This window comes from Macrotis lagotis, chromosome 2 (genome assembly GCF_037893015.1).
Source record: "Macrotis lagotis isolate mMagLag1 chromosome 2, bilby.v1.9.chrom.fasta, whole genome shotgun sequence".
NCBI lineage: Eukaryota > Metazoa > Chordata > Mammalia > Peramelemorphia > Peramelidae > Macrotis > Macrotis lagotis.
The window spans coordinates 259376457-259403760 of NC_133659.1; positions in this window are offsets into that span (position 1 = coordinate 259376457).

Sequence of the window (27304 nt, forward strand, 5' to 3'; positions counted from 1 at the left end):
ATTTACCCTTGGCAAAAGGAGTAGATGAGAACAATCTGTTCCAATGACCTGGAAGGCAGCTGAAGCAGGCTGTGGAGCACTTAGAGATTAGTCAGAATGAGCTCTTTCACCCCCATTCCTATAACCAGTTTCTTGTAAAATTCTGTCATTTCTACTTTTACATCAACTCTCATATACAACTCTATTACAAGATTGGTGATCTTCAGATGACCATGACAGTAACCCCCTAAGGGAGGCTGTAAGTTTATAGAACATGTCTATGTTTGTTCTAGCTTTTTGATTTTTTTTTTTGGTTTTTGCAAGACAATGGGGTTAAGTGACTTGCTCAAGGTCACATAACTAGGTAATTATTAAGTGTCTGAGGCTTGATTTGAACTCAGGTCTTCCTGACTCCAAAACATGCTTATGAAATAATACTGAAAATATTTTTCAAAAATATTTTTCAAAGGTTAATACAGCTAAGTCTACCATATATTTTATCTTCCACCAATCTGGTGTTTTGTCTTATAAACAAATCCCCAAAACAATATTTTGCCCTGACCTCTGTATGCAAATCAGCCAGTTGGCAGAAAGTCCCCAAAATCAGAATATAAGAACCCTATTCTCAGAAGAGCATTCCCACTCTCCCCTCTAGAAAAATACACCTTCAAATAGAGCACTCCTGTCTTGCTGAATGGACCTGTTTCTATGTTGCCCTGTAAAGTGAGTTAGTTATATTCTGTTAGTGTGTGTCCTTTCTCTCCCCTTATCCTTTTTCCCTATTGCTTGTAATAAAGTCTTGCAGGTTCCCATTGTTTTATGTTATTCCCAGCACCTGAACTAATTCAGGCGTTGTTTTTCTAACACCTCTGGCTAACCCCTTGGTCTTTCCTTAGACATAACCTGGGTATCTGGATAAGGTTTACATAATACATACTTACACTGAGGGAGTAGGGCACTATGAGCCTAGTTGTAAAAAGTAAGGGAACCCTACACCCTCCCAGAAGGTATTCCCTTATGCCAGAGGACCATCACAAAAGAAATCCCTGGTTTAGGCCTTTCTTATCTCCCTCCCTTAAATATCTCCCCACCTCGGTCTATTCTCCATTCAGCTACTGAATTGATCTTCCTTAAGTACACTGATAGTCCCTTATTCAAAAAACTTCATTGGCTTCCAATATCTCCAAGATTAAATATAAAAAGCTATTTGACTTTTACATCCATTTATGACCTGATCCCTTCCTTTCTTTTCCTCTCGTCTTATGCCTTATCTCCTCATCACCCACTCTATGATCCAGTGACATTAGTCTCCTTGTTAACACCTCAAACATTGGCTACTCCTCCCAATTCCAAATATTTTTACTGACTGTACCTCTACCTTGAATAGTCTCTATTACCAAGTGAAAAACAAATTAGTGATTTCCACTCAGGTCTTCTGATTCTTTTTCCCTCATTACATCATGTTATTTCTCAAATAAAGCTGTAAACAGAAGGGAAGGAATGGAGGAATGGAGGAAGGAAGGAAGGAAGGAAGGAAGGAAGGAAGGAAGGAAGGAAGGAAGGAAGGAAGGAAGGAAGGAAGGAAGGAAGGAAAAGAGGGAAGGATGGAAAGAAAAAAGGAAGAAAGAAAAGGTGGAAAGAGAGAGAGAGAGAGAGAGAGAGAGAGAGAGAGAGAGAGAGAGAGAGAGAGAGAAAGCCCAGATGGCAAGCAAGAAGTTTGAATCTCATGGGCACTAGAAGGAAATAGAGACAGCTAATCCAAGATGACAGCATCAAGATATTGTCCCCTTTGTCCAATTGTGTGACTTCTTTCCTATGATAAGTTTGTTCTGCTTGAGTCTTCTTTTTTTTTAGTTTTTTATTTCGATATATTGCAGTATCCAAGTACAAGCAATTGATTTCTTATGGGTTGTAATTCAAAAGTTCTTTTATAAGGCTGCTGATTGGAACATAACATTTTCCTATAGGTTTTATAAATGTTGATTACATATGACCAATAAATAGAAGTCCATAGAAAAGTTGCTAAAATTGTAGTTCTAATAGTACTACTAAATAAATGCAGCAAGACATGATGAAGGAGGGAAGGAGAAAGAAGAGTTTCCTTTCTTTTCCTGGGTGCAGGGCCAATTCATTGATAAAAATGCAAAACAGGGAAATCTTCCCAACTAAAGGCAGCTAGATGTCAGAGTGGATAGAGCCCTAGACTTAAAGTCAGGAAGATTTGAGTTAAAATTTGACCTCATCATTTAACTTCTGCCTCAGTTCCTCAACTGTAGAATGGGTATAATAATAATAATAGTATCTACCATCAGGGGTTGTGAGGATCAAATGAGATATCTGTAATGTTTATCACCCACAGTACCTTGTACATAGTAGCATTCAATAAATTCCTTCCTTCCTTCCTTCCTTCCTTCTTTCCTTCTAAGAATCCCTGTTCTCTAGAGATCTAGATAAATGGTATAATGGATAGAGTTCTGGATTTGGAGTCAGGAAGTCCAGTTCAAAGCTAGAGTTCAAAGCTGACCTCACACATTTACTGTCTGTACAGTACTGGTTAAGTCACTTAACCTCTCTGGGAATGTTTCCACATCTCTTCAGTGGGGATAGTAAAAATATCTACCTCACAGTGTTGTTGTGAGATTCAAGTGAGAGTAATACCTGTAAAGCATTTTGTAAACCTATATGATTAAATATAGAGAAACATGGACTTACCTGAACTTGATGAGGTTAGTAGAGTTAAACAATATACATAATGACTACAATAACATGCATGAAAACAAATATGAATGGGGCAAAATTACAAAGAAAAAGCTTAGCCCCTAAGATATGAGAAGATAACTCACTTAACTCCTTTGTTGAGAAAACACTACATATTTATGAAACACTACATATATTTTCAGATTTTTTGTGTTGATTGGTTTTTGCTGATTTTTCCCCTTCTCTTTAAAAAAAAGTCAGCTAGCTTAAAATTAATTATTACTTTTAAAAGTATCTTTATTGCTTCCTGTTATAAGTAAAACTTGAAGGTTGGTTTGATATAAAGACTGTATTTGCTGCACTTGTGTTTAAGTATTATTTGGTGAGGTTTTTAGGAAATAATTGTGGAGAGGAAATGATTAGTTCTTTTGTCCATATAATATTAATTGTAAAGCATAGAGTTTAGCACACAGTAGGCACTTAATATATACTGTTTTCCTTCCCTCCCCATTTCCTATATTTAATGACAATTGCACTCTAAATGGGTTGTGATTTAAAACAACAAAGTAACTGGCATACCCAAGGAAACAAGCCATGTACAGAAATTTTGTATCCTAAGTAGGGTTTGTTTGGTTTTGTTGTTTTTTTTTTTAAAGGATATTCTTTGTAGCCAGCAGAGGTCTCAGGAGGACTGGAGACAAGACCAAACAGCTAATGGTTCCTCTGTGTCTTGAGTTGGGTTTCCAACTAGGTATCTGGGCACTGCTAAAGCCTTTAGTTTCAGATCAGCCTGGAGAAGGGGTAAGTGACAGTTATCAGATGGTTGTCAAGGTTATATAGCTCTATATACTATAAACATTCCAAATGTGATAGCAGCACCAAGGTGATCTCCAGTTTTCCTTTTTATTCAGAAAAGTTTCCATTTCTGATTCATGTTAAGGACAAATCAATCTACAAGATTGGGGGGGAGGGGTCGCAGTAATTTGTTAATTTTTATTTTCAGTTCCAAACTCTTTCCCTCCCTCTACTACCTCCTCATCCATTGAGAAGACAAGAAATATGACACCTATCATGTAATTACATATATATGTGTGTATGTGTGTGTTTTCAATAGGGATTTATGTATTCTACTTCCCAAGGATTCTAACAGAGTAATTAACTAGATGGTAGACATAAAACCAGAATACACATCTTTCTTATCTTCCCTTAGGGTGCAGAAATTTGTTATATCTAGAAATTAAGAGTGCTACAAAAATAACTATTCCATTTGGACTGAAATAAACATGGGGGGATAGGGGCAACAGTATAAAAAAAAAGTACTAGATGGGGAGTTAGAATCTAACTATTGCTACTTACTACCTAGGTGTCTTTGACCAAGTTCTCATTATTTTTAACAGTAAAAATTTATCAGTAAAAATGAGATAAGCTTACTAGATATCTAAGGTCCCTTTCAGATCTAAACCCACAATCCTAAAAAAATTAGAAATGAGGTATCGCCAGGGTTCTGGGCTGTTAGGCAGAATACCTAGGATAACAAATTACGAAGGTAAGCAGGAGAATAAACAAACAGTATGAATTCCAAAGAAAGAACTCTTTAGAGTACACCATTATCTCTAAATAGCTTTGACTGAGGCCAAGAGGAATGGCCTTGAGGTTTGTTCTTTGATGAAAGGACAATAGAGTCTTTGCTTTAAAGTGTTACATCTTTTCCTTTGAAACTTCCATGTGTGAATGCCAGTCTAGATTTTAGGAGAGAAAAACCTAGAAGGATTTTAAAATAAGGAGAAAGAAGCTTCAATTTATCAACATAACTATGTATAGATAAATGTATATAATTTACATATTTTCTAGTAAGCAACATGATTTAATTTCATTCATAAAAAAGTGATACTTGTAGTTACAAAGACCCTAAATAGTAAACTAATTCTCATGCCTATTATGAAAAGGGATATGTCAGGTACAAACTATGTAATGTTTGGCAACTCTAACACTCACCATAGACATAATAGATTCCAAGGCAGCATCATAATTCCTTTCAGGTCTTACTCTAGTAAACTTCCAACAAGTGGAATTCTTAACCAGATTCCATGCATGGTTAATGCAGGAATTTGTTTTGCACAATTAGATATATTTGCTATGGGCTTTGTTTTTCTTGTCTTCTAAACACTTAGGGGACCTAAGGAGTGAGGGAGAGAGATTTGAAACTGAAAATAAAGTAAAATTGAATTAAACAACAAATTAGGGTTTGTGCATCTGTTTTTCTAAATATTTTGGTAACTATATTTGAATTTAAGTGGCTTCCTTTGTCATTTTATGTATTTTATTTTATGCATTTAAAAATATTATTCTAAGAATAGGTGGGGGCAGCTAGGTGGCACAGTGGATAGAGCACTGGTCCTGGAGTCAAGTTCAAATCTGATCTCAGACACTTAATAATTACATAGCCATGTGACCTTTGGCAAGTGACTTAACCCCATTGCCTTGTAAAAACTAAAAAAAAAAAAAAAAAAGACTGCCAAAGGAATCCATACTATCTTACTTCTCCATAGTCAAAATTAGTTTATCATTGCATTTTTAATTCTACTACATTTTAGTTTAGTGAAGTATCAAATTTAATTTTAGACTATGGTCTAATAGAAAATTGGTCTAGGGGAAGCTAGGTGGTGTAGTGAATAGAGCACCAGCCTTGGAGTCAGGAGTACCTGAGTTCAAATCCGACCTCAGACACTTAATAATTACCTAGCTGTGTGGCCTTGGGAAAGCTGCTTAACCCCATTGCCTTGGAAAAATCTAAAAAAAAAAAAAAAAGAAAAGAAAAGAAAATTGGTCTAGATATCAGTGAGATCTATGTTCAAATCCTACTTCTGACACATGCTAGTAACCCTGACCTTTGTCTTGCCACTGAACTCCAATGACTCTAGAACATAGAATGACACTGACAATTTTGCCTCATTCAAATCCAATTCACTCACAAATTAAGACATCATTCTCTTGATGTCATTGGTTTTCTTCAGAATAATAGAACAATAATAGCTGTTAGACCCTCCCCAATTCCCCTCCCCCCAGATTAAGTCAGTCATAGAACAGAGTAGATCTGTACTAGTAGAGGGACTTTTCTCATGAATATTCCCATAGTCCATGAAGTCATAGGTCTGGTCTCTCAAAAAATTATTTATTAAACTTTTATTAATTAAATACAGAAATTGCAGGGAGGTAAAATTTGGCTTAATATGTGAACTTAATGTCCTCTGTTCCCAAGGTCAGCATTCTTTCTCCTGCTGTCCTGTATCTATACCTGTAGAAAAATCCCCTCTATAAAATTTCTAACAGATGGTAGGTCTTTCAGCTCCTTCAGTTATGATTTCCAGGGATATGGATCTAATGTGATTTTGATTTGGCTAAGAGAAAGATATAGCTTCCAGGAATCATGAAGTGATAATCCCACTGTTCTCTATTCTGTTCAGGCCTCCTTCATCCATAATTATATTCTGTCCTCAGTACCACAATTTTGATAAATTGCAAGATACAAAGACAGACAATCAAGATAGGCCTTGACTTCATGCCATATGAGAACTGACTGAAAAAGCTAAAGAGAAGGCTAGAGGGTGACAAAATAGTTGTCTTCAATTATCTGAAGGGTTGTCATATGAAGGAAGAATTAGACTTTATTATGTTTGGCCCCAAATGGCAGAACAAAGAACACCCAATGGAAGTTGCAAAGAAATAATTTTAGGCTTCATGTTGAGAAAAACTTTCTCACAATTGAACATGTCTATAAGTGAAATGAAATTCTTTAAAGTTTATAGATTTGGGGCAGCTACGTGGCACAGTGAATAGAGCACTGGCCCTGGAGTCAGGAGTACCTGAGTTCAAATCCGGCCTCAGACACTTAATAATTACCTAGCTGTGTGGCCTTGGGCAAGCCACTTAACCCCACTGCCTTGCAAAAAAAAAAAATCCAAAAAAGTTTATAAATTTGAGGTGGTTCAGTGGATAGAATACTGACCCTGGAGCTAGGAAGACCTGAGTTCAAATTTGACTCAGACTCTTGAAAGCTGTGTGAATCTGGGCAAGTCACTTAACTCTCCAAAAAAAAAGAGTTGATGGATTTGAGGTCAAAGATGTATGAATAGTCACTTTCTCCAATGACTTCTCAAACCAATCCAAAACTGAAAAGATAAACAAAATCAATCCAAAACTGAAAAGATAAACAAAAAGATAAAATAATGTCAACTGACTCTAAGAATTAGTATACCAAGAATCCCAAGAAAATAAAACCTCGCTGAACTAACAGCAGGGAAATCTCTGCTAATCCCTAACCCTTAAGCGAACCCTCCCCACCCACCCATGGCTTCCAAATTGACCCCCAAGTTTACAATAGAATTTATCCCTTTCCTCCCTATGCCATAGATAACCAAAAGGCAGAAAGAAAATTGCTTTGGCTGGCATTTCAATGTTCTATGCTCAACAGTGTTCAATTAGAATTAAAAATACATTTTAAAATGAGAAAACTCACAAATAAACCTAAAATAAATACAAAAAAAGAGATATTAAAAGTTAGACGAGAAATAGAAAACTGGAAACCAAAAAAACTATAGAAATAATAAAACCATAAACTGGTTCTTTGAAAAGAGTAATCAAATTGATAAAGTCTTTATGTAATCTGATTAAAGAAAGCAGAAAGTTAATCAAAACAGTAAAAAATATGAAATCAAATCTACTATACTAAGAAAATTGAGAACACAAAAGAAATTGAGGATACTTTAGAAATATAAAAAATATCCTAACAGAAGACTAAATATAGATCTTATAGTACTTTTGTTTTTTTGCAAGGTAATGTGGTTAAGAGGCTTGCCCAAGGCCACACAGCTAGGTAATTATTAAGTGTCTGAGGTCAGATTTGAACTCAGGTACTCCTGACTCCGGGGCCGGTTCTCTATCCACTGTGGCATCTAGCCACCCCCTAAACATAGATCTTAAATAATCCAGTCTCAGAAAAAGAAAGAGATCTGGTGGCAAAGTGTCCTGATGGATTCAGATAATAATTCTATCAAATTTTTAAAGAATAATACAAATTAGTCTCAAAAAATAGTGTCATCTGTTTTCTATGGATGAGACTTGCTTATTTCTAAAAGAGAAAAAGGAACAACTATCCTTTTTATTTGATTACTCCAGGGGACTAGGTATCAGGCCTTTGGGGTGGCCTTACTATTTCCAAAAAAAAAGTAAAAATGGAGCATAGATAATATTAATATGTGGTTCTAAGTTAATATAAAGCAGGGACTTTCATGTATAATCTTTCCCCTGCCCCCTCCCAGTCACCCACAATTTGCTAGCTGCTTCCTTGCTATCTACAAAAATATTGATGTCTCATCCTAAAGTACGAATAACTTGATCTCAGTCTCAGCTGGCTATCATTCTCTGTCTCTCCTTTTCAAGATTAAGCTAAATGAGAATGTTAGCTACAATCAATGCTTCCATTTCCTCTTTTTCATGAAATCTAGCTTCATTTAACTGAAACTGCTCTCTCCAAGGTAATCTCTTTGATTGTTCAATCTAATTGACTTTTCTCATCCTAATCCTTTTCAACCTCTCTGGACTTTTGACAGCACTGACCAATTTTTTATTCTGAATATTTTCTCCTTTAGATTTTTCTTGAGACATATCTACCACCTAGCCGCCCCTGTATCATATATATTTTTTATGTTTTCAAGTTTCAGCTATTAGATTGTGAGCCCCTCAAGGACAGAGAACATGTCTTTGGCCTGTCTTTGTATCCCCAGCACCCAGTACAATAACTGACCTATGGTAAATTCTTAATAAGTGCTTCTTTCTTTTTCTTTCTTTCTTTCTTTTTTTTTTTTTTTTTTTTTTTAGGTTTTTGCAAGGTAAACGGGGTTAAGTGGCTTGCCCAAGGCCACACAGCTAGGTAATTAAGTGTCTGAGACCGAATTTGAACCCAGGTACTCCTGACTCCAGGGCTGGCACTTTATCCACTACGCCACCTAGCTGCCCCTCCTTCCTTCCTTCTTCCTTCCTTCCTTCCTTCCTTCCTTCCTTCCTTCCTTCCTTCCTTCCTTCCTTCCTTCCTTCCTTCCTTCCTTTTTTACTTTCTTTCCTGATTGGACCCTATAACAGATGGGGAACTATAAGGAAGCTGAATCCTAGAGTCAATGTGGTATCCTTATTAAATCTCATTTTTTTAAGTATATTACTCTTTTTAAAAAGTTCCACAAAAGGGATGGCTATGTGGTACAGTGGATAGAGCACTGGCCCTGGAGTCAGGAGTTCCTGAATTCAAATCCGGCCTCAGACACTTAATAATTACCTAGCTGTGTGGCCTTGGGCAAGCCACTTAACCCCATTGCCTAGCAAAAACCTAAAAAAAAAAAAAAGTTCCACAGAGTTGTGAACTGATCTAGCAACTCTGGAGAGCAATCTGGAACTATGTCTAAAAAGCAAAAAAACTGATCATTTCCTTTGACCCAACAATATCAATACTACGTCTGTATCCCAAAGAGGTAAAAAACAAAACAAAGAAACAACAACAACAAAAAAAAAACAGGAAAAGCGTCACATGTTCAAAAATATTTATAGCACCTCTTTTTGTAATGTCAAAGAACTGGAAATTGAAGGAATGACCATCATTGGGGAATAATTGAAAAAAGTTAATGTTATTTGAATGTTATGGAGTACTATTGTTGTGTAAGAAATCATGAACTGACAGACTTTAGAAAACTTGCATGAACTGATACTGAATGAAGTGAGCAGAACTAAGAGAACATTGTATACATTAACAACAACATTGTGAGATAATCAATCAACTATGCTAGGTGCAGCTCCTCAGAAATCAAGGACAATTCTGAGAGAGACCTGCTATGGACAATACCACCCATATCCAGAGGAAAGCATACTATGTTCACTTTTTTAAAATTTCTTTTTATGGTTTTTTTCCTTTCTTTCTCATTGTTTTTTTCTTTCCCCTTTGTTCTAATTCCTCTTTCACAATATGACCAATATGGAAATATGTCAAACATATTTGTTCATGTTTGTATGTGTCACCATGGGGAGGGGGGAAGGAAGGTGGCAGAAAAAATGTGAAACTCATAAATTTTCAAATGGATGAATGTTGAAAAAAAGCCCTTGCATGTAATTGGAATAATAAAATAAAATTTCGATTGAAAAAAATCCATTTTGGATCTGACAAAAAAAAATGTTCCATGACCCTTTTATTATGAGCACGAATCTGCATTAACCTGAATTAGATCTCTTCCTGAATCTAGTGACTCAAACTTTATGTCATAAATTTGATAAACATACCACCTTTATCTTCACTGAAATTCACTGATCAAAATGCTGAATAGGAAAGAGACAGATAGAGAGGGGTGGGGGGAGAGAGAGAGAGAGAGAGAGAGAGAGAGAGAGAGAGAGAGAGAGAGAGAGAGTTTGTGTACCACTACTTAGATACCTGCTTTTAAGTTTATAATATTTCATTGAATTCAGTCATCCAAACAATTCTGATACCATTTAATATCCAGCCTACATCCTGCATCTTGTCCAAAAGGATATGTTAGTTGAGAGGTAAAGAATGTTGATTTTACTTATATATGAAAGAAAAACTATTTAAAATGTCCAATTATGTAGTAATCATTTTTTAAAGTGTTGGTTTACCACAATTAGTTACAGGAAGCTAGGTGGCAAAATGAGCAAGTATACAGGACTTGAAGTCAGGAAAATCTAAGGTCAAAGCCCTCCCAGACTCTTTTTTTTTTTGGCAAGGTAACGGGGTTAAGTGGCTTGCCCAAGGCCACACAGCTAGGTAATTATTAAGTGTCTGAGGCCGAATTTGAACTCAGGTACTTCTGACTCCAGGGCTGGTGTGCTATCCTCTATGCCACCTAGCCATCCCCATTCCTCAGACTCTTACTAGCTATTTGATCCCAGAACAACTAATTAACCCCTTTCACCTTCCAGTGATCTATAAAATGGAGATAATAATATCCCCTTTTTACAAGATAATTGTGAGGATCATATATATATATATATATATATATATATATATATATATATATGTATATGTATATGTATATGTATATGTATATTACTTTGCGAATATTAAGACAATAGCTAACTATTACGAAGTAAGAAAATCTGGGAACAAAATCAGCTGTTTTTAATGCATTTTTTGTGAGCAAAGAGCTAAAAATGCCTGTCAACCACTTCACTCTTTAATCCCTATTAAAAGTATGAATAAAAATACTAAAAATATGCTTCTGGCCAAGAATGAGAATGATATTGGTACTTTCTCACACCTCCAATTAAATATACTCATATATAATATGGGGAGAAGGCAGAATGTTTTTCTCTTTGTACAGATACACACCTGATTAGGAAGGAAATTATACTATATTTTAGTTGTCCTTTAAAACATTTAGCTTTGAAAGGTAAAAGTAAAAGTAACAAATATTTATGATTTTCTTTAAAACATTTTATGTGATTATTTTTTCAAAGAGGTAGAAACATGCCTTGCCCCATTTAAGCATCCCTCTGGAAGGGACTCCTAGTGTTATTACTACGTAGCAGCAGAATGTTGTTTTTATATTTATTAATAAACATTAGAAAAAATTCTCTACATATTATAATAAATATATCAAGCCACCAAGATGGAAGGAAGCACAGAGGGTCCCTGGTAAGTAATAGTACACATTGCAGGACAACTGTGCCAATTCAGGCAACACAAGATGAAACATAAATAAGAAATCTAGCCTGATTTCACAGGGTGAATGGAAGAGGACAAAAAGCTGAAATGGGCACTTGTGAAGGCACAAAATAGTATCTTTCTTTCCTTTAAAAGAGACTTTTTAGTGTTTAAAATCATGAGTAGCAGCAGAAACACTGCTGTTTCCAAAGTATTACTGATCTCGATTATAGCATGGTCTAAGAACAAAGGGTGGAAACCAGTTAGACTTACAAATATGTGGCAGCTGCTTGTGACTATGTAAGCCTGGGTTACCAAATATATCTTTTCTACCACCTGTCAAAATGCCTGGAATTCTACCATTGGAAAGATCACTATGTCACAAAGATTGTTTAGTCTTCAAGAATAAATAATACCCTATGTTATTAGCTCATATCTTATCAGGGATTTGTGGATAGCTAGTAGAAAGCAAAGCTGGAAGGGGTGGGGCAAAGTGTTTTCAAACTAACCTGTCTGTTGATGTCCATCTTCCTTCTCCTAAAAATGCTATATGCTTACAAATTACAAAACACCACAATCTCAGAAGAGCCAAAATTGATGGGGGCTCAAAGGGCAAAAGAAATAAGCATGGTGGGTATATTCAGGACAGAGCATATTACCAATGTAACCCTAGTGTCACAGTGTCTCTTTTGATATATGGATCCAGATACAAATATAACAATAAAAAATTGCTACTGGGCCCAGAGAGTTAAGGAACTTATTTTCTCTTTTTCTACTATGGGATTCCTAGTTTGGACTTTATATGTGTGTATTGGGTTCAGTCCTGGGGGAACACAGACTCTAAAAGACAGAAAAGTTCTAACTGAAACTCTCTAACTTTTTACACCTCTACACCTGAGCATCAAGGGATTATTTTAGCTTTGGCTCAGTTATAGTCTGCTGATGACTTAATTCTCTAAATCTTTACTTACCCTTCTGAGTATGGTTGACTAACACTCTAATAAAAGGGCTTGTGAACCCTTTTTAGGGTTGCTCATCCATTTTTGGTGTTCACCTGGCACTCAACTCTCACCTGTGGCTTCAAGAAGCAATAGAATTCTGGGCAGCTGGGTGACACAGTAAAATAGAGCACTGGCCCTGGAATCAGGAGGACCTGCATTCAAATCTGACCTCAGACACTTAATAATTACCTAATTGTGTGACCTGGGGAAAGTCACTTAACCCCATTGCCTTGCAAATACAAACAACAACAAAAAAAGCAATAGAATTCTCAGCAGTCATAAACTGATAAACTGTCTTGCCAGACCAGCTAAACCAGGTTGAGGATAACTATGGGGCCACAAACCATCAGTGAATTGGGGTCAGGGGTGTCAACTCAAACATGTCAACTTCCTCCCAGGTGGAATGGGTAGATGAGAACAATTTGTTCCAATAGCCAAGAAGGCAACTAAAGCTGATTCAGAAACTGAGAGTGAAGTCTATGACTGTGCAACTCTGCCTCACTTAATTCAATTTATCCACAAGTCAAGATATCACCCAAGATGCCAGTAGACTGCTTGGAAAACAAAGGACAAACAACAGCAACAACAACAACAAATCAAACTTCTATTTGTAATGATTTCAGAGGTACAAATGTTCACATTAAAAAAAAAAGTTGGTTCTAGTACATCCCTACTCCTATCCCTTAACCATCATGGGGCTTCCCAAAGAGGGAGTCTTGTATGTTGCACATTTTAGCAAGAGGAATTGAGAGAAAGTAAGATTAGAGGTATTGCCTCTTATTAATAATTGAATACTACAATCCTGCTGCTGTTAGTTTGGGGAGGCAGACCAAATTAAAAGTCCAAGATTTGATTCCTCATCCCAAAGTGCCAAATTCATTAATGCTGAGTCATACATATCCAAGGAAGCTTCCAGAGGAGTTTTGTGTTTCGGATCCATCCTCATACACATTTCATGGAGGATGTTCCAAACCAACTTTCACCTGACTCTTGCACTGATTCAAAATTTGCTATCCTCAACAAATAAAATGTGGTATAACACTCTATTTGTTAACATCTCCAGTTCTGGAAAGGTGTCTAGAGTGCTGGGCAGGACAATATGCCATGCTCTTTTAATTCCTCTTCCAGGGTCTTGCACTAAATAGAATTAATAATGGCCTCCAAATTCCATATAGTTCTTAATAGTTCATTTAAGCACAGGGTTGAGAAAATCAAGCTCATACCTATCTTAGTTGGTGAATTTACAGTCATCCACAAAGTTATGCAAATTTGACAAACAGCATTAAACACACTTTGCATAGAATATTGCTTGCTTGGTCATTTTAAGAATATTACCCAAACTAAGCACCTAAAAAAAAAAAAGATGGAAATTAGAATATAACACCCTATCTCTCATTCCCTGTTCCCCCATCCCTGGAATCCTCTGACCCCTTACCTCCACTTCTTTGCCTTCCTTCAAGACTCATCCAAAACCGACCTTCTCTAGGTCTTTCTCAGTTCCTCAAGCTGCTAATTCCTTCCCTTTTCACAATACCTACATCAACTCTGCATCTATCTGTATGAACATAGTTATTTGCATGTTTTTCTCCTCCCTCTATATATAATGGGACGAACTTCAGGAAAAGTATTTTTATCTAATACTCAGCATAGTGTCTATTATGTAGTATTTAATAAATGTTTGTTGAGTGACTGAATAAGACAAACAACTAAAAAAGTGAAAAATAAAGAAAAGAAAGAATTCTCAGAAAGAAATTATGGTTTCAAATGAACTCCAAGAATACTTGTGTTTCTCCTTATAAGAATTAAAGAACTGGGGTAGACTAGAAGTCACTCCTCACCTAAAGATGAGAAACCGAATTGTCCTTGATAAAATCTCTTCCATGGGGCTTATAGTACATAAGGAAACCCATCCAATTTCCCCAATAAATTGTAATGGAAAGAATAAACTAAATGAAGATTCAGGGAAAAAATCTGACCAAGTTTCTCTGCTCATATGTAACTCAAACTAAGGTCCAAAGTTACCAATACTAAGATAAGCAAATAGTTCAAAAGAAACAAATTTAGATGAACTCCAAACATATGTAGGACTCCCTAAAAGTGATTAAATACTCAAATATTCAGGCTAGGTTGGAATTATCCCCTTCAGATCTCATACAAGGTCCTCAAGCATAATGACACCAAATCACTGCTGCACCCTGAAGTATTTACTCTATCTAAAAACCTCCCTTCAGTTCCCATCCAAAACTTGTAGACATAGTTCAGGGCCAGAGAGTCTTTGTCTCTAGAAAGAGGGACTCTATTATTTATGCTTCTATGTTAGGGCTTTGGGGGGAAAATAAATTAAAGCTTGTATTTGGCTAAAGTCTACCCCCAAAAAGGGGTAGAGGAAAGATACTTCATTGTACAATGTTCACCTAACTTGTTTCCTCTACACCAAAGAAACACTAAACAAGACTTTCAAATGCAAAGCAAGATTTAAGCATGTAGTAATTAAGCATAGCTATTGTTATGCTCTTCTGTGAGGTTGAGACAAAATAGGAAGCATTTTTCAGGACTTCTAAATCAGCATTTTATTGTCATTCTCCTCAGCTCTGCACTGTTCAAACATTTCCCTGTTTTTGAAGCCCAAGTCTTCTAGACATGAACTTAGTGCTTCTGCTAGTGGTCTGAGAAGGGAGTAGTTCTGGAACGTTCCTCCTACTCCTAGTCAGCTCTAATTGAGATACTCAAGAACTCTCAGCCTCTTGAATTTACAATGTTGCTTCCAAAGCTGCAAACATTTATCTGGGAAACACAGTTCCATAAAATATTCTCAAGAAACACAAAAGAGACAGTTTGGGCTTTGAGATCTAGTCTCAAGCTCATCCACAATTTGTTGAGCTGTTTACCATTTCTGCCTAAGTAAGAAAGGACACCCTCCCCTCGCCTATCCCTTTTGGGACTTTATGGAGGAGAATGTTATATGTTGCACATTCTGGAGAAAGAAAAGGAAAATAAGAATGAAAATTGTCACTTCTTTTTAACTGATAGCAATAGCTTGACACACTGCTGCTGACATCAGATAGGGAGGAGGACAAAAGGATCACATAGGGTTTAATGCTGATCTAAATATAGAAGTTGGAGAATTCTGTATACCAACCATGGGGTGTTTCCTGTAGGTCCATTATCATACATATTCCCTAGAAAGTACTCCAAATCAATCACCACTAAAAATTTCTGTTTTTCCAGTCGAGAGTAGGAGTGTCAGCATCTGATTCATCTTACTTTTCCCAAAAGGATGGAGAAAAGCAAGCAGAGGTCCATATTCTGGTGAGTAGCTGAATAAATTGTTCTACTTTTTTAAAATGATGATAATGAAGAATTCTAAGAAACCTAAAAAGACTTGCATAAACTGATGTAAAGCAAAATATGCAGAATCGGGAGCATTATTTGCACACTGACAATAGCAATATAAAGAAAAACTATCGAGGGGCGGCTAGGTGGCATAGTGGATAAAGCACCAGCCCTGGAGTCAGGAGTACCTGAATTCAAATTCAGTCTCAGACATTTAATTACCTAGCTGTGTGGCCTTGGGCAAGCCACTTAACCCTGTTTGCCTTGCAAAAACCTAAAAAAAAAAAAAGAAAAACTATCAAAAGACCAGTTAAAATAAGAAATAAGATAAATGCAAATCAAAACAAATCCTGAGGTTTCATCTCATGCCCAGAAAATTGGCAAAAATAATAAAAGACTGAAATATTCAATATTAAAGGGGCTGTAGAAAGACAGACATAGTATGATTTTGGAACTGTGAATCAGTATAACCATTCTGGAAAACAATTTCCAACTTTAGTTACTGAAAAGTTCATGCCCTTGACTCAGAGATTTCACTGCTAAGCATATTCACCAAGTAGGTCATTGACAAAAAGAAAGGCTACATATGTAAAAATATGTGCAATGTAGCAGCACTGTTTGTAATAACAGAGGTGGAAATAAAGTAAATGCCCCATTTATCTTTTTTTCAGTTATTTCCAACTCTTCATGACCCCATTTGGGATTTTCTTGGTAGAGAGATTGAGTGGTTCATCATTTTCTTCTCTAGTTCATTTTACAGATGAGGAAACTGAGGCAAAAAGGACATAACTGAACAAGTTATAGGCAGCCACTGAATTATATTTTTTTTTTGTATAACCCTCCAATTAAAGTACCCTTTGTATTACAGGGATCCAGAGAAATTTTTGCCCAGTTTGGTTTCTTACCTGAATATATATTTAATCAAAGCCCAATTCCCTATCCTGGGGGCTTTATTAAACAGGTTTTCCCTTACATGAGGTTTACTTTTCTCTCTCAACTTTTGTTATTTTGGGTTTGGGGAGGTCTTTGCAAAAACCAAAACAAGGTAGTGGTAATCTATGAAAATTTTATAAATGAGGCCTATTTTCTACATTGTACAATCACATGTTTGGGACTGAATATAATCTCTAGATCCTCAAAGTATAGTAGGCCTGCATCTTTATAACTTGTCTAAAAGCTGTAACAAACCACATAAAGTTGATTTGGTATGAGCAGCAAATGTTTAACTGAGGGAATAGTGTTAAGTAGGATTTCATGAGTTTATATTGTCATAAAAGAAATCACAACTAGAAGACAACACATTAACAAGATATTTATAAGTAATGTCTTAACAAAGTGTGAATTTCTTTCTTTCTCTGGAATTATTGAGATCCTGATCATAGAATAATGAAAACTGTGAAGAAGTTCCAGAGTTCAAGTTAGGACAAGCTTGAAGAGAAACCCACCTCCTACTGAGGCACACAGAAGATGGAGAAAAGTTTGCAAGAAAATGAATTTCAAGGAACTGGAAAGTGGAAAAATGGAAGGAGGCAGCCATCCTTAAAAACTGAGGATCAGTACTTCATGGAAACCAAGGTTTTTGAGGGTTAAGACAGTAGGAGGACCATAGGACAATTGCTGTTTTGCCTAAACTACAGACCTGGTCCTTTAAGGGGACCCTAAAGGCTTGGTTTTAGGAAAAGTATGTTTGTTGTTTTTCTTTGTTTATTTGTTTTGAACTTTTGCTCTGTCTTTAAAAGGAGTGTTAACCACAACTATTTGTAAGTCTGTAAATACTTTTTAGTCGGGAACAGGCAACTGAAGAGAAAGCAGCCCTGAAGAGAGAGGGATTTAACACTGAGGAATTTGCCAGAGCATTGTCTCAGACTGAAAGCTTGAAACTAAAAATAGAAGAATTGTAGATCCTTTTGTTATAGCACTTGGAGAGGAAAATGTTTAAATTGGGAAACTTAACTAGGCAATTAGTTAGTAGTAGGGTAGAGAGCAAATAGGAGGAGCTAAACAACCTTATTCACAATACCCCATCACTACTTCTAAAACAAAATAACAATAAAATTAAGTAACAAAAAAAAAACCCTAAAAATAAAGAAATTCTGAAAATAAAAGAGATTAAATCAAAAATCAAAAATTAGTTGACAAATCTAAGGGCTGCTTTTAAACACACACACACATATGGTACTAATATTTTATATCTAAAAACCATATATATATATATATATATGTGTGTTTGTGTGTGTATGTGTGTGTGTGTATCTGGTATTACAAATATCAGTTAAGCTAATGTTATCAATGGCTCATAATAATAAATGCTGAGTCCAGAGTGATTAAAATGATTTTTATTAATTCTTCTTTGCAAAGAAGGACTCTCTCTCCTAACAAAAGAAGGAATCAAATTATGACAATGTTCAGTCTTATATGTAGTTTGGAAGGCTTGTTCCTCCCCTTCATACCAATCATTGGCCAGGTCACAGTTAATTGATACATTTACCCCTATATAGTAACTCCACCCTGATCATTATACCAGTGAGCACAGAGGAGTGAACAGTAATATGCATGAACCTCCTAGAGCAGGCACACTTGTAAAGAATGAGAACCCTAGGTCAACTGGAAACCAGATGGAGCAGGCGTGATCTAATCTTAGGTCTGATCAGGTTGGGGTCAATTCCTTTGTCTTATACCTGCCCATAAACACCAATAAGGGCAGACTTCAGTCTTTGTAATCTAAATTTACAATCTCCCCTTACATTCTTGAGGAAGCGGAACACCCCCCCACATTCCTTACACTGATAAAAATAGAAAAAATCAAATTGCTAATACAAAGGAAAAAGGAGGCTTGAACTATTAGTTTTGCCTGCTTATGTGCTGAAAAGTGATAAAGTAGGTATGTACTTCTTACAAATACCAAAAATGTCCAAGAATAAGAAAGAAAAAATTTAAATATCTCCAAGTTCAGAAAAAGAAACAACCAGCCACAAAAGGAACCCTCAAAGAAAAAACTCCAACTCTACAGTGACTGCATATGAATAATTCAAAGAAAAATTCATCTAATTTTACATAAATTTGAAAAAATAGGGAGATGGCATCCCATCAACTTCTATGGAAAAAAATATGACTTGATATCTAAATCAAGCTTCCTGGGTTTCACTATATTAATGCTGAACTTAGTCTAGACAGTCTATTGGTTTAGCCCACTGCAGCTTGAGCCAGGCTCAAGAGATCTACCATTCTTCTCAATAATAGGGATAACTCATTTCCTTTATTGTTGAAAATATTTAAAAGCATACAAATAAGTGAATTGTTCCTTAATAGGGAAAATAATATACATAGTGAATATATGTAGTGAAGAAATACTAGACCTTTTATTAATTAAAAAATTAATTTTTTAATCAGCAAAAATTGTCTCTGTCTTCTACCTCTAATTGAGAAAGGAAAATGCCCATTTAAAATGTCAAGAAAACCAATTTTCACATTGAATGTCTGGGGAAAAAAGTCTCATTCTGGCCTGGGAGTCCCTCACCTCTATCAGGATGTGTATAGCATGCTTCATTATTAATTCTCTGGTCAGTTATTAAGCTGTTGATCACAGTTTCAAAGATATTTTACTTTACTGTATTGTGGTCTTGGTATAAATTGTTCTCCTGGTTCTGCTTAGTTCAATCTACATCAGATCATACAAATCTTGCTATGTTTCTCGGAAACCACTCCATCATTTCATACAAAATCACAGAATTCCTTCGAGTGTGTGTGTGTGTGTAAATATAAAACATGGCGGTCTCAATGTAGCATGAAGGGAGGCAAGAATAGACATTTCAAGCACACCCCCACCCCATTCTTCTCTAAGGAAAATTTTAATTCCTCTCAGAAAGGAAAACATGAGATTTGAACCAGAAGCTGACCATACTGCTATCCTCAGAGAGAGGGGGTACCAGGCTAAAATTATATCTATCTACTACTCTCTTGAATATTGTTAGTCTAGTGTATGTAATTTTTAGGTTCAAGCTAAACTCCTGATTACTATCTTCTTAGTTTTTGGGGGTTTTTTTGCAAGGCAGTGGGGTTAAGTGACTTGCCCAAGGCCACACAGGTAGGTCATTATTAAGTGTGTGAGGCAGGATTTGAACTCAGGTACTCCTGACTCCAGGGCCAGTGCTCTATCCACTGGGCCACCTAGCTGCCCCCTGATTACTATCTTCTAATGGAGAAAAGGGATCCTAAGTTTTATATTCAAGATTTGACTTCCTTCCCACCAAATACTAGTTCAACAAGGAACACATGTAATAAATACTAAAGAAACCCACATATCCAGAGAACATTTACATATGAGGAAATATAGCAAAATACAATACAATACAATATAGCAGCAATACAAATTCAAGGAGCTCTTCCATTGGCAATAGCTCAACCAAAAGAGAGTACCAGATCTCACCCAGAAGAAATTTCTTGAATTCTCTACTATAGGAAGATGAACTAAAGACATTATACAAGTTCTCCATGTCAGTTTCTTCCCCGTCTTTCTGCCTTCAGAGAAAGGTTAGAATCCCCATCTTCTCTCTGAACATTGAAAGTTAGAAGAACCTGAAGAGACTGAAAAGCCTAAATTTCTATTCTCCCCAATTCTTGTCAACTCCACAAGTGCAGAGTATTAACTAATTTCCATTAATGAGGAGAAAGTCCCATACAATTGGCCCTTTAAGTGATATATATATATATATGGTCAGTCATTCTCAATAAGATCTTCCCTCCCCCCCCATCCAGTTTCCAAACTTTTGCCACCACAAAAAGAACAATAAATATTTAAAGTTCATTCTGCTTAGCTTTGATGCTTCCCTTCACCTCCCTCCCTGAGGACTTTCTAATGAGACCCAGGATAGAACAAGGATGCTTGATATCACCATTGTTATTTTGGTCTGATCCTTAAAGTGCTAGCTGTAGCAATGATGGGGAAAAAAAAGAAAATGAGGGAATGGTTCTCTCAACTAAATTCCTATCTTTTACTGGAAGCCTTCCCCAACCCCTCTTAATTCTAGTGCCTTCCCTCTGTTAATGATTACTTAATTAAACCATATACAGCTTGCATTGTATATATTTGTTTGCATATCCTCTCCCCCCTTCCTCCTTTAGATTATTAGGCCAATTTATATTATTATTTAGATTAAGATTATGAGGGCAGAGGTTGTCTTTGGCCTCCTTTTGTATCCCTAATGCTTAACATAGAACCTAGCATAAAGGTTTATTGGCAAAGAACTAATATTTTGTCATTTTTTTCAGCATGGTATAGCAGTGGTATCAAATTTAAATGGATATAAAACCACATACTAACATCCTCTATGTTGTATTAGATTTTTATTCATTTCATTACACATTTCCCAATTACATTTAATTTAATTCTTGTAGAATCAAGAATTTTTGGTAGACCAGATAGAAGAATTGAACTCAAAGTCAACAAGTCCTGGGTTGAAAGGTCAGCTCTGACACTTAATAACTGTACGCCCCAAAGACAAGTCATTAAACTTTCAGTCCAATTGCAGAGAAGGTATCAATCTATATGGAAAGAGGAAACTTTCTCATACAGTAAGTTTCCCATATGATTAAATCACAGACCAATCCCTATCCTCATCCCTAAGATAATTTAGAGAACCCTATAGACTCCATAAAAATTCACTGAAACAAGTAAAACCTTCTGTAAAGTAAAACAAACTGTAATACAAAACTCCCTGATCTTTCTGTACATTACCAACAAAATATAGCAAGAAGTGATTAAAAAGAAGTGTGAGAGTGGGAGGTTGAGACAGGCAGATCTCTTGAGCTTCAGAGTTCTGAGTTATGCTTATTGGATATCCACATTAAGTTGTTTACTAAGATCAGCTTGATTGATCAGTAAAAGAAACTGGCAAGAAGTAGTCCCCAAAATTCCAGCCTGATAAGAGATTCTTTCTCTTGTCTGTCTCTCTGTCATTGTCTCTCTTTCACACACACACACACACACACACACACACACACACACACAGCATCATCATCATCATCATCATCATCATCATCAACATCATCATCATCATCATCTGAGAATTCAATTCCTAAATCACATACAAGGAATATAAATGCAATTACAAAATGCTCTTTAAAAAAATCAAATATTGGGATTGTTGTCTGTGGTATTCAAACCTAGGTCTTCTTTATTCCACAACTAGTACTCTATCTACCATACCATGCCATGCTTAGGAAATCATTGCAAGCAGGAGGGAATAGTAACAACAAAGGAGGGAATGTATATCGTTAATTTGGGTAATAATGGGTAGAACAATCTAGTTGTCCTTGGAAGTAGTTGGAAATAAAGTTGGAAAAATAGACTGGAAACAAATGGTGGAGGCCCCTAAAGGCCAGCAAGAGTTTGAATTCTGATTTTTAATACTGAAATGGGAAGTCACTGAAAAATTTTAATTAGCAAGTAACAATATGAAATTATTATTTGGGGGGAGGGGTGGAACCAAGATTGTGGAGTAAAAGCAGGGACTCATGTAAGCTCTACCCCAATCACTCCAAATATTTTAAATAATGACTCAAGATAAATTCTAGAGTGGTAGAACCTACAAAAAGAATGGGTGAAACAATTTTCCAGCTCAAGCAACTTGGTAAATCTGTTGCATTGGGATTAGACAGGACTCACAGTATAGCTCTGGTTGCACCTGAGCAAACTGGCCTCAACCATTCAGGAATGAACTGTGGGGCAACTGGGCCCTTGGAAGTGGTGGTGGTTTCCAGACTTTTCAGTTCAGGGATTGCCAAGGACAACTTGGAAGGTTAGCAGGAAAACTCTGCCACACCAAGGTGAGAATGGAGCACAGTCCAGTGCAGGCCTCAGCAGCACAGAGATCACAGCAGATCAGAAGTATGCCTTGGGAGCCACTGAAACAGCAGCAGTAGCTGCTTCTGGAGCTCTGAGTCCACAGGGTAAGAGAATAGGAAGATTACTGGGTCTCTTTCTATCATCGAGGCAGGATTCTGTTGCTCTGACCATACTTGGATCTGGGTTGTAGTCTGAGGTCCCAGTCTCAGGAAGAGGACATGATGCACAACAGAGCATATGGCGGCAGTTGAGCAGGGATCCTCTTCACAGTTCAAGGGCAAAAAAGGTATACTTGAGATCACCAATGAGAACAAAGCACAGGCCAAGAGAGTAGTAATATTCTCCTTATAAGACTCTGGAAGAATTGAAAACTTGGCAATCCCTAGAAGTGTCTCTGAAAACAGATATAAAATCTTGGGACAGTGTGTCCTTCACCCTGGAAGCAGAGACCCACCTTAACAAGGAGGTAAAATCAAGTCATAGGCTGGGAAATGAGAAAACAGTAGAAAGTAAAAAAAAATTCAACCATAGACAGTTACTATGTTTGTATGCAAGATTAAAACACACAATTGGGAGAAGACAACAAAGTCAAAGCTTTTCATACAAAACCTTCAAGAAAATTATGAATTGGTCGCTGGCCGTGGAAGAATTCAAAAAGGATTTTGAAAAGCAAATAAGGGAGATAGAGGAAAAATTGGAAAGAGAAATGAGAGTGATGTGGGAAAATAATGAAAACTGAGCCAGTAACAGTTGGGTTGCTGACCCAGCAACTGGGTCAAATAGAAAAAGATGTCCAAAAAGTCAGTGAGAAGAAGGTTTTAGAAAGCAGAATTGGCCAAATGGAAAAGTTCACTGAAGAAAATAATTATTCCTTAAAATATAGAATAAAGGAAAGGGAAGCTGATGACTTCGTGAGAAATCAAGAAACAATAAAACAAAACCAAAAGAATGAAAAAATTGAAGAAAATGTAAACTATCTCATTGGAAAAAAACAAAATTGACCTGGAAAACAGATCCAGAAGAGGTAATTATAAAATTATTGAACTACCTGAAAGCCATGCCCCCCAAAAAGAGCCTAAACATAATTTTTCAAGAAATTATTCAGGAAAACTGCCATAATATTCTAGGAGCAGAGGGTAAAATAAAACTCTAAAGAATCCACCAATCTCATCCTGAAAGAGATTCCAAAATGAAAACTGCCAGAAATATTATAGTCCAGAGCTTCCAAGTCAAGGAGAAAATACTGCAAGCAGGGGGGCAGCTAGGTGGCACAGTAGCTAAAGCACCAGCCCTGGAGTCAGGAGTACCTGGGTTCAAATCCAGTCTCAGACACTTAATAATTACCTAGCTGTGCGGCCTTGGGCAAGCCACTTAACCCCATTTGCCTTGCAAAAACCTAAAAAAAAAATATTGCAAGCAGCCAGAAAGAAACATTTCAAATATTGTGAAGCCACAGTCTGGATAACACAAGATTTACCAGCTTCTACATTAAGGAATCCTTAAAGTTTGGAATATGATATTCTGAAAGATAAAAAGGCTTGGATTACAACCAAGAATCAACTACCCAGCAAAACTGAACTTTCAGGGGAAAAGATGAATATTTAATGAAATCAGGGACTTTCAAACTTTCCTGATGAAATGATCAGAGTTGAACAGAAAAATCTGATTTTTCAAATACAAGACTCAAGTGAAGCATAAAAGATAAACAGGAAAGGCAAATCATAAGGGACTTAATGATGCTGAACTCCTAATATTCCTGCAAGGGAACTCGACTTTTCTTATTTATTGGTTGGAAGGAGCATATATAGACAAGGCACAGGTGGGAGTTGAATTTGAAAGAATAATATACATATATATTTTTTAATAAATTATTTATTTATTTTTGAATTTTGCAGTTTATCCCCAATCTCACTTCCCTCCCCATACCCCACAGAAGGCAGTCTGTTAGTCTTTGCATTGTTTCCATGCTATACATTGATCTAAATTGAAAGTACTGAGAGAGAAATAATATCCTTAAGAAAAAAAAGAAAATATAAGAGATAGCAAGATTACATAAAAAGATAATTTTTTTTTAATTAAAGGCAATAGTCTTTGGTCTTTGTTCAAACTCCACAATTCTTTCTCTGGATACAGCTGGTATTCTCCATTGCAGAAACCCCAAACTTGTGCCTGATTGTTGCACTGATGGAATGAGCAAGTCATTAAGGTTGACCATCAACCCCATGTTGCTGTTATAGTGTACAATGTTCTTCCAGTTCTGTTCATCTCGCTCAGTTCATGCAAATCCCTCTAGGCTTCTCTGAATTTTCATCCCTCCTGGTAGGAATAATATATTTTAAAAATGGAGTTAATGGGTTAGAGAAGAATGTACTGTGAGAAAAGGAAAGGGAGAAATAAAATGGAATAAGTTATTTCACATAAATAGGCAAGAAAAAGCTTGTACAGCTTGTACAGTGTAGCGGAAGGGCCCAGGAGGTTGAGGGGGAGTGAGTATGCCTTACTCTCATTAGAACTGACTCAGAGAAAGAATAACATACATAGTCAATTGGCTGTAGAAATCTATCTTACCCTAGAGGAAAGTAGGAGAGGAAAGGGAGGAAAGAAAGGGAACAGGGGTGTGAAGATAGGTGATAGAAGGGACGGGATAGTAAGATTAAAAACTTTTGAGGAGAGACAGAGTGAAAGGAGACACAGAATAGAATAAATGGGGATGGGGGAATAAGATGGAGGGAAATAAATAGGTGAAAGAATAGGATGGAGCTAGCAATAGTAACTGTAGGGAAAAAATATTGAAACAAATTTCTTTGATACAAACCTCATTTCTCAAACAGGAAATTAAGTCAAACTTATAAAAAATAAGAATCATTCCCCAATTGATAAATCATCAAGAGATGAACAGTTTTCAGATGAGGTTATCAATGCTATATATTTAAATAATTTTTTAAAAATTGTTCTAACTCACTATTTTTTGTTTTGTTTTTTTGTTTTGGGTTTTTGCAAGGCATTGGGGTTAAGTGTCTTGCCCGAGGTCACACACCTACTAACTCACTCTTGATAGGAGAAATACAGATTGGAACAATTTTGAGGTACTACTTTATATCTATTGAATTGGCTAATGAGACAGAAAGAGAAAAAAGAAAAATGTTGGAGGAGAAGAAAGGAAAATGAAACAATGTCTCATTAGAGGAGTTGTTGATTCAACAATTCTGTTGAGCAATTTGAACCAAATAGTGCCACTATACTATATGCATAAAGATAGTTATAACAGTTCTTTTCTGGTGGCAAGGAAGTAGAAATTGAGAGGATGCCTATTAGTTGGGGAATGACTGAACAAATTTTGATATAAGATTAAGATGAAATGCTTTTTTGTTATAAGATTATAAGATCTGATGAACAGGATGCTCTCAATAAAAAAACTTGCATGAGCAGATGCAATGGGAAATGTACTATATACAAAGTAACAGCAATATTGAAGGATGATCAGCTCTGAATGACTTACCTTTTCTCAGCAATGCTGTGACCCAAGAGAACTCTGAAGGACTCATGGTAAAGAATACCATCTACCCCAAAAACAGAGCTGATGGTGTCTAAATACAGATTGAAGCATAATTTTTTTAAACTTTATTTTTTGTGACATTTCTCTTTTTTCAGGGGAGAGGTATATTTACTTTCACAACATGATTATTGCAGTGGTGTTTTTTATGACTAAACAGAACATCAAAATTTTAACCTTTATCAAATAACTTGCTTCCTCAATAGGGGTACTGGGATAGGAGGAAGGGAGAGAATTCAAAACTCAAGATTTTAAAAGTGAATGTTGAGGCGTAGCTAGGTGGCGCACTGAAGTGGATAGAGTACTGGCCCTGGAGTTAGGAGTACCTGACAAATCCAGCCTCAGACACTTAATAATTACTTAGCTGTGTGGTCTTGGGCAAGCCACTTAACCCCATTCCCTTGCAAAAACCTAAAAAACAAAAGTGAATGCTGAAACTTGGATTTTGTATGTAACCTGGGGGAAAATAAAATTCGAAAATGTTTAAATTTAAAATTAAAATTTAAAACTTTTGCTTTAGGAAGATATACTTGATATTTACATGCTGGATAGATGGAAAAGGAAACAGACCAATGACAGGGAGAAAAGTTGTGAGGCTATTTCAGTAATTGGTGCTAAGTAATTAAGATTTGAATTGGAATAGTGATGACAATGAAGATAGAAAGGAAAGAAAAGGAAAAGAAAAAAGAATCAATTTTAACAAGGCTTTTTTAAGATGACTGATTGACTGTAGGGAAAGCAGGAAAAGGAGGAATCAAAGAGTAACGATTAAGCAAATATTTTTGTAGTTCCCACTCTGAAACACTTTATTAGGTGTTAACATTGCCCTCAAGGACCTTATGATCTATATATAGTATAGTTCAATAAACATTTATAAGGTGCCTACTATATGCCAAGCTCTGGAGATTCAAAGAAAAGCAAAAGAAAGTTCCTGGCTTTGAGAGAAGTCAGTACATTAAAAAGAAGTCGAAAAGGGATGGTGGAAGAGAGAAGACTTGAAGTTGTGTGGGAAATGATGAGGTAGTTGCAGTTGGTCATCTCCTTAAATGGAAGGTATGAAAGAGGCTCTCCTCCATCAGAGGGCTGGAGAAATTCCAGGACTGAGGGGCACAGAGAAGATATTTTATATTTTGTAAGACATGTGGAAAGATAACAAAAAGCAGTATGTCAAATAAATTATACATACAATGCCATAGGAA